This window comes from Formica exsecta, unplaced genomic scaffold (assembly GCF_003651465.1).
Source record: "Formica exsecta isolate Colony F162 unplaced genomic scaffold, ASM365146v1 scaffold308, whole genome shotgun sequence".
Classification (NCBI taxonomy): Eukaryota; Metazoa; Arthropoda; class Insecta; order Hymenoptera; family Formicidae; genus Formica; species Formica exsecta.
Window position 1 is genome coordinate 630,319 of NW_021850337.1, and position 9,536 is coordinate 639,854.

The window sequence follows — 9,536 nt, forward strand, 5'->3', positions numbered from 1 at the left end:
GAATGCCGATTATGGACGACCAACTTGAGTATTGCTCAGAGAAAGTGAGAATGAGAGAAAGAGCAAGAGAGACAGAAACGAGCTAAGCACGCCGATCGTGAGGAAGGATCGCGTTCTCCAAGTGAGGGTCCGAAATCAATCAAAACATTAATTGAAAGAGCCGAGAAGACAATGGAAGCCGGCCGGCTAAGGCGGTAGGTATGGATGGTCTTGATAATCGAAAGATATCCTGGCCAATAGCCGGTAACCGAGCTGGAGCACCAAGTTGGAAAAGGAACTTTCCTTCGCGCGGGCTTCCTCTACGAGGGCGTAGAGGAAAATTCGCGGCACGAAATCTTGGCAGAGGGGGTGGCGATAGAACGGAGAGAAAGAAAATGAGACGAAAAAGAGACACGGAAAAAGAGAAAGGAAAAGGGTTGCGACGAAATGTCCGACGATAAAATAAGGTTCTTTTTCTCCATCGAACGGCATTCCACTGTTGTAAATAACATCGTTTACGCGACGATACGCCGGCGAGAGATCGCTCGGAGAACTCGCGACAAATTCGATTATATGAATCAATACGAAGTCGATCCGGCGTTAGCTGGCTGCGCGCGGCGAGTTAATGAACGCGCTCTCTATTCAATTGTTGACCGGTATTATTACGGCGAACGTTAGCGCTTTATTAATTAACAAATCGATTTCGGTCGGTAGCAAATGCTAATTATTCAACATCGCCCGGCATTCGAATCGCCGCTGCGAATGGTTCTTTAATGAGAGAAGCTAATTGTACACGAGGTGTTCTCAATAGCGTCGCGTCCAAGGAGCAACCATGAACGCCAATGAAACTTTTAACGATCGATAAAAGAATGTTGCGGAATTTGTGCCAGTGCCGTGACCGCGTTGTTTTCGTGCCCTCGAATCGCGATCGGAGAAAAATAACCCGATAACTCCGCATTGACCTATCAATCCTATATCGTCTCAAAAATTTTCTTTTAGTTTGCTGCAAAGTTAAAATTTGTTTTGAAATGAAACAATGTGCCTATGATTATCCGAAGATTTTTTTGAAAAAACAGTTTCAGTTTTGTGACACTCAGCGTTCCCACCCGCTTCGACGTATTTTGTACCGGATGCGGTATTTCGGGGCGGCACGTCCTAAGTATACAGCGATATCTCTGCTCTGAGAAAAATCTCAAAAGGGAAAGGGCACCCAGGGCCGACGCCCAGAAGGAGACTGCCACCTGGCGGTGTGCCCAAAGACCCACGAGAAACTTCAATCGCCGTAAAAGCAACGCCTCCGACTTAAGGAACACGATAGAGGAAAGAAGACAGAATAAAAGAGAGAAAGAGAGAGAGAGAGAGAGAGAAGAGGGGGAAATAAAAGTTAGTAGTTCAGCGAGGCGAACAGAGATAGAGTCCGAGAGGGGTTGATAGGGCGGGGGTGGCGAGGATTGGGAGTGCGAAGGCTAGAGAAGGACAGAGCGCGATGGTCAGCTCGCGAGATACATGTTCGACGGTGCGGCCGACTTAAGAGGATTACATTTGATATTTCGATCGGGCAAAGTGGCTTTTTATTGGACATTCGCCGCGGAATTATCGCTGACTCGTGTCGAAAGGCATTACACGCGCCCCGGTGTTATTAAATTATAGCAGCGGCCCGCTTGCACGCTATAATGTCCAGGAAACGGGAAAGCGCCGCTTGCGAAAAAGATCTGTTTTGGTGAAAGAGACTACATCTATTTCTATTCCTTTCTAAACACGACGAGTACCTGCTCTTGCTTTTTCTCTAAATTTACGAACCAGATATGTATTAACAGAGAAGTGCGGATTAATTGAATCAAGTTTACTTATCTATATATTTGTTATTATTATTTTTTATTATAGATTACATTAATTTATTATTATTTCTTTATATATGTTATATGTGTATTATATCATTTTTTCAAATTATGAAATGTTTCATTTTATACGTCAAGCTATTAAAAATTGTGTTAATAATTTTGGCCCATTTTTCAAAGAAACAACAGTCATATCAAGAACCGAAAATAAGTCGCTTCATTTACACACACACACACATACATATACACAAATAGCAGGGAAATTTTTCATATCAATGGCAAAAATAGCAGCTCAGTTTCGACTCAGCAACCGCGGTAATAAACCGAAATAGCAAGGAAATAACGGGTAGGATATCCGCGGTGCTGCTTCCTTTTTTAGCCCGCGAAGCTAATTAGCCACGGCAATTTGTCGGTGCGAAATAAACGCCGATTCGAAGATCTCGCGCTTGCTCCAGCTCTCTCCGTCTGTCTCTCTCGATTTATCCGCGCTACGGGTGATCCGCGCGCGCGAGCGAGCTATATCTACCTATCTCTCTTCTATCGGGAGCGAACTTCAAACGAAATAATTAAGTGATTCTCTTTAGCCGGTCGGCTAACGAGCCCGCCGCCGGCTGAAACTAGTGCCAATTATCGGCATTCAAACGGACGAGTACACGCGGGTGGCCGACAGTTGAGACGCTCTCTCGGCGGGACGTCGAGACGGCGTAGGAGGAGAAGGGGAAGAAGAAAGGAAGAGGAGAAAGAGGAGGTCGGGTGATGAAGAAGAGACGGCCGGGCCTTCGTGGAACAGGGTGGGATGCTCGTCCGGACGGACAGTTAGCTTCATTATTTCGACTTCAACCGACGCCCGACGACATATGTGGGAATAAAACGCGTGATGTGGCTACACGAGAAGGATACATCTGTATCTTATCTCCGATGATGATGAAGAAGAAGAGAAAGAAGATTAAAAATGGTAATACTTCCGGCTTTCTTTTTAACGGAGAGACCCATCAAAGTATCTATATCTGTTAAAAATATTTTTTAAATTTCTTAATCGTCTGCTTCGGATGTTTGACGTTCGATAATTCGCTAATTAAACTTCTAATTAAATTTGCGTTAGATAAATAGAGAGCGCAACGCGTTACGTCAATCTTATTAGAGGTATATATGTTTTCTTTTTTTTAGAGAAACACGGGAGATATTCGTCTTGGTAGAATATTTAAATTTTCGTTAAGATAATATTACGTTATCTTAACGAAAATTTAAAGAGAACTTATTACAAGTATGAAAAGTAATTCTGTTTTAAAGATTTGAAAAATAAAACGTTTAATTTTCTTTACTTTTTTAGCTCGGGGATAGAATCTTCATTGTATCCTAATTCGCGACTGTTTGCTTTCTTATATACAATATAGTAAAAGTATATATTTGTAATTCGCTTATCTCATAATAGGCTTTGAAATAAATTCCGAGGGGCTATATAATAACGTGCCATTCCGATGAATCGCTCGCGAGATTGCACCTAGCGCTAATCTTCGTGAAAGCTTTGTCACGCGCTACAACCGGCTCGCTCTTGCATATTGGATGACGATATCTCGAAAACGATTCATACATAGTGCATTATGTTATCTCATGGCATCCGTCTGAAACTTCACTATAAGACTATTCAATAAAGAGACGTGCCTCCATTGTCGTAAATGGATGGAATTTCCTCATCAAATTTGGATATAACAATTTCCATTTTTGAAGCACAAATAATATAAAGAAATTTCCGCGCAAACTTCTTCTGCTATAAAAATGCATATACTATTTCTGATGGTGAAAAAGACACACATTTTACATTATCGCGAGAATTTTTGTAATAATGGTGGAAAAAAGATATAAGATTTTGTTCAGGTCGTATTCTTTTTTTATTACGGCGGTTAATTAAATGTCGCAAGGATTGGCATGGGTTAAATCGCATTCCCTCACAGTTGCGTTAGTCGATAATCGCTCGCCGTTACGACGATTCGGGACAAAGGAATTACGAAGTAAAGGAGCAATACGAATCATTTCTAAGGGTGCAGTTAATCCGCGTCGGTAACGGCAGCCCTACAACGGAATCGCCTTAAAACGCCACCGGTAATTGGAACAGACGTCGGTCGATGAGAGATGGGACGCTCGCGCGAGATGCAAGTGCAAGAAGGGGGTGAATGACTATACACAAGTATGCCAGCAGCGCGTGCTTATCTGCCAAGTTAAAAAGCAAGACAGTTTATAATTAACGCGAGACTCTCACGCGACTTCTTTAGCAAATGCACGTTCATTTATACACCATCTATATACGCTGCGAGCTTATCGGCGTGCTTTATTTTCTCTATTTGCTCTTTCTCTCTTTCTCTCTCATCCTGCAATCTGCATCTTATGTTTTCATAAAAGTATCTTGTATTACATTATACGAGATTCTCGAGATTGATATCGATAAATGCAATCTATCATTGAACTGGATAATTATATTCCGATCCTTTGCACAGGCTAATCAAATCTCGACGCGATCTAAAGTTCTCATCAAAGTCTCATTCTATTTCTCGCCCGTCCGTCTCGCGCGCACTAATCTAATCGCAATCTCCAATCGCATTTACCTGGCAACAATCGTTGAGAAACGGCGAGGGCTTCGTGCGAGGGGCGGTTTCTCCTACACCCTTAAGCTCTCCGCGTCACGTGGCACTGCACAAGACGCACGAAACGATCACCAACTTCGATTCGCGCGCTCTCCTCCTTCATCGATGACCAGTTTATATCTCGATCGATCGATCTACCGAAAAATTCTCTTGAGCAAGGCTTCACGAACAATGATGTATCTTACAACCCTTCGAATTGCGCGCAACCCTCGCGGGACGAAGCGTGTGCGTGCGTCGCGCGATAATTTTCCGGAATTAGGTACCACGAGACCGCCGGTTCGGCGGTCGGCTGTAAACTGCCGAGTGCCGCGTGCGGCCACGGCACGCCACCGAGAGTGATAAATCCCCACTATCCACCGAGCTAACCTCCACCCTCCCCCTCGACATTCCCCGCCACCGGTTTGCTATACTACCCCTACGCGCTTTCCCCACTTCATCGCAAATGCCACCACCAACGGCTACCCCTTACATTACCCCTCGCACGCGTGCTTTCTCTCACTCCCTCTCTCTCTTTTCTTCCGTTCATCTCCCTCGCACGCTCGTCGAACCTTCAACTATCCGCGCTCTATCGCACAATTTAACCCCCCGCGCGAGGCGGATCACGCCGGATGTACCCCGATTCGGGATAGCGGTCGCACTCCAGTCGATTAGGCGGCACGTTTAGGAAGCGAGTTATGAGCTCTCGATTTCCAGCGACGACGACGACGACGAAGCGGATGCGGGGGTGATCGACGGGAGGGATGGAAGAGAACGTGCCGCTACGACGGCCACGAAGCGAAGACGACGACGAACGCGAGGGGGATATCGATTATAGTACGCGCGCCGGTGTTTGTTTCTTTTTAATTTCGCGCCTGTCGACGTCCCGCGGCGGGTAAGAATCGACTTTGTCCGGGATTCGATAAGGGGCGACGTGCGATCGTAATCACGACCGAACGAGGGATTCAATTATCAGCGATTTATCATAATGAATGTGTAATGGATCGATACTCTTCATCGTGATGGCTTAATCGCAAATACAATGTTGAAGATATAAATGATTAAATGCAAAAAACAAAAACAAAACTTAAATTATTTATTGTCCATTATAGATAGTTTTGTTTCAATATCGATGCTTTTCATATTAGCGATATTATTACGTAACATTATCATTAATATAGCAATATTAGTTAGGTTTTATTTCGTATATCATTTCGTAGATCATTTTTGTGCGGTCATAATAAATCTATTTAGCGAATCAGATATCAGTAAGACGTTATAGATTTATAGTAATACAAATTCCCTATGTATTCATTTCCTTTTATACTACAATGCAAATTAACAAAACTGTCAGAAAATTACTTGCTAAGATTAGTAAAGAAGTTTAATCAATTTAGGATAAATTAGTTATTATGATTAATAAAATATACTGCTCCGTTTCGGCAATTTTTAAATTTTTGTAGATGAGTATTGAAAACGATATATACATCTCTAAAGAGATTACCTATCTACAGGAAACATCTTTAATGTTCCAATTCTGACTAAACACCAATTGAAAATAAAATTAATAAACTAATAGCATGTAATAAATAATAACAAAATACATATTGACAACATTAATTTAGTTACTAATTTTAATATTATTTTAATAACAGTATTTATTATAGTCTAAAATAAATCTATTCTGAGAAACGGTATATGTGTAAACACACAAAGTACGTAATATATAATATAAAAATGCAGATAGTATACGTGAGAAATGATAGATTACAATGTTATCATAATTATGAATCGATGAATAGATTGATAGCAAAGATCTCCCCTTCTTCCCTCCCTTGAGATCCTTCTAAAGGACGATCACGCTTGTGAAATAGCTGTGGAGGATTAACCTCCGATGTGGCGCGTCTCGCTCAACGGGATATCCCTAGAATAGCCCCTACGAATTTCACCCCACCGTTTCCACCTACACGCGAGCCGACGCAGGGGTGGCACATCCCTACCGCGTGCCCGCAACCCCTACTCCGCGGATACGCGTCCGCCACCCCTACGAAGCCACACCTCCCATTACAAAAATTACACCGGTCGCTGATTTAGTGTTCTGCGCCGATTCACGGTGGCGCACGAGGGGTTTGGAGGGACGCGAGGGAGGGAGGAGGGGGGCGAGAGATTGAGAGAGGTGAGCAAGGAGCCGCGAGGGTGCGCGGCGCTGGGTAGGGACGTAAGTAATGAAAGGGTTGCCGCCAGCTTCGAGAATCACGGAATCATTCGCCAGATTAAATTAGAAAGGCTACGACCTTTTTTCCACTCCCATATACCGGACCGATGAAATGGATTAAGCCGTGCTTATCGTCGCCGCCATTGTCGATGGTCTCTTTTAATTACCGGCTGATTTATGACATCGGGCCTATCACAACCACGGGAAGTCTAGGTTTACCTCTCGGGAAGTAGCAGTGCTATCAGAAAAAAAAAAAATGTCTCGCGATCTTATCCGCGGCTTCATGCTTATATTACTCTCCCCGTGTTAATCTCGGCAACATTATCAGAAAAAAATAGAGGTAGCTTTTACATTTTCAACGACACTCCCGTAAAAAATTCGGTGTCTTACACTGAATGGTCTAAAGAGTAGTAAGATAAGTTTCAAATTGACGTCTTCTCGAGTCTTCAATTTCGAGATTTAGTTAGGAGTTAATATTATAAATTAAAGAGAGAGAAGAAGTATTACGACGAATAAGTTTCGAAAGTGTAAATAGGTAATAAAACTTCATTTGCCAATAAATCTCAAATGCACTTTACTTTAACAGAAATTTAATTGGCGACTTAATTACCGAGTTATTGAATGTCGTAAATTAAAAACATGGAGATATTTAATAATGAAAAGAAAAATTACGGAAAGAAAAAAAAAAACAACGTGCATCCTGATTTTCATCAAACAGATATCAACTCCAGAGAGTCAACCCTGCAGAATCCGTGGTCGACAGAGAGTGAGTGCGCGATACCCTATATACAATACACCGTCGCAGATCCAAAATCGTTATACGATGTTCGATAATAGTTCTCCCACGAGTATCGCGAGACGCGCGTTTCCAAAGTCTGTCGTTCTCCGTGCGAAGGAGAAAGCGAAATGCGAGAGTTGCTCTGAAATTGCAAGGAGTCAGACAGAGATAGAAAAACGAGAGGGAGGAAGATACAGGCGGGAGAGGGGAAAAGCGGGTATCTCGCGCGTGCGCATGTGTGTGTGTATATGTATATGTGTAGAACGAAGGGCAAGAGTGGAACCGGCGGGAGAAGGGAACGGAAGAGGGGAATGGGGAGCGTACTAATCACTTCTACGGACTTTAATGGAGGTTTTCTGTACGCCGTCTACTTTGTCCACGACTTATACTACTTCGAACCCCGTTGGAGCTCGGCGTGGAGCATTTGATAGAAAAAGCGGGCGGAAAGTAGCGTTACGTGTATTAAACTAAGCGGCACTCTCTCTTTTTCTCTCTCTCTCTCTCTCTCTCTCTCTCTCTTTCTCTCTCTCTCTTTTGCTCGCTGACCGCCGTTCTCGCGATGCCCTTATCTCGCGAAAAAGCATTTAACGACACGACGCGTCGCGCTGACGCAACGATAAATTCCGTGTTGAACTTGAAGAAGGCGGCATACGCAAGGTGTGTGTTCGCAAAAATCTATATATAATTATAGGAATCATCTTGAAAAAGATTATCACGCCTCTCAATTCGGACTCGCGGGCGATAAGATAGAGTCGATGAAAAAAATCTTTACAATGATGGTATAATATTAAACTACATATCTTGTAATTTTCTGATATAATATTTCCAGTCTATACATAATCTTGCATATATATTTTATTTAAATTATTTTATCTCTTACGAAAGCCTCTCGAAACACTCGCCGTACCTCGGGGGCCCGAAATATTCTAAAAATCCGACGCTCTCGTCTGTCTCTCGCACCTGCGCGCGCGCAAATAACCCGCCGGGGGATGCTGCGGATTTGGAATGACGCAGCCCGACAGCATCGACGCTCGCGCGGCGCGGATACTAAGAGCTTTTCTGGAAGAGCAGGGCTCCATTAGCCGACTCGCCTGTCTTCTGAGTCCATTACAAGATGAGCCGCCATCCTCCCGAATGACCTTCCCCATCCACCCGCCTTTCCAACTCCCTCACTGACACGTCGCGATCTACACACATTGCTCGTAGATACGCAAACTCGCTAGTAGTTTGCTCTCCCACACTCTCATCCCTCTCTCTCCCTATATATATATATATATATATAATTCAGAAATAGCACTTTGTAATTTATGGGCATGAATTATGATACATCCTGTTTCTGAAATTCCATATAATAACACCTATCACTTATAAATAATATAAAATTGTAATAATATAGGAGCTCTACATAAACAAGTAATATATACATTAATTCTTTTCAGTTACCGCTTGAAATGATCAAATTAGATTTGCCGACAATAATTAGAAATGCTGCAGAAAAAACTGTTTTATGGGAAACACCGTATATTAAGAAAGCTTTTACTTTCCAAAATAGTGAAAATGAAACAATTCTCAAAACAGATGGTTTAAATATAGTAGTAAGTAAATGTGCTTATCATGAACTATCTGTAAATAGAAATCGTACTCTTCTATCTCATCTTTATATATATATATATATATATATATCATGTCAGACCGTAAACACGATGCAATTTAAAAGATCAATCCCGTTCTTCGACATAAAAGATGGCTTCGCGTTTCTGAAGAGTCGACGAATGTGAACGAGCATCGACCGCACTCAAATTTTGCGGGGTTATTTTTTTTTTTAAATTCTCTACATGTATAAGCATATATATATATATACCCTTTATAAATGTTTATAATTTTTTTGCACCGCCAAATTGAAATTTATTTTATGTTAAATTTTAATTTAATTTCAATTAATTTCAATCACAATTAAAATCGCCAGTTTCCTCGACTCTTGTACGCATCATACGAGTTGTTTAGTCAAAAATATTTACTTCTGTGTGTGCAAAAATTTAGTTATAGACTTATCTTATTATTCGTGAGTAACGGAATGTGCCGCTCGCGAAACACGGCGGACAAGATCTCTT

At 42.2% G+C, this 9,536-nt stretch overlaps 1 protein-coding gene and 1 long non-coding RNA gene across 4 annotated transcripts in view; one reads left to right on the forward strand and one right to left on the reverse strand.

The window, feature by feature from the left end:
* The window catches only part of LOC115237750, a 215,551-nt gene that overhangs the window by 138,064 nt on the left and 67,951 nt on the right, over positions 1-9,536 (forward strand). The window lies entirely within an intron of this gene.
* The window catches only part of LOC115237743 (LIM domain only protein 3-like), a 78,375-nt gene that overhangs the window by 16,787 nt on the left and 52,052 nt on the right, over positions 1-9,536 (reverse strand). Inside the window, exon 1 of one of the 2 annotated variants that reach the window (XM_029810982.1) lies at positions 4,418-4,782. The exons of the other annotated variant lie outside the window; for it this stretch is intronic. The gene's annotated coding sequence lies outside the window, so the exon portion shown is untranslated. Of the gene's footprint in view, positions 1-4,417; positions 4,783-9,536 lie in introns of those variants that run through there. 2 annotated transcript variants of the gene reach the window in all.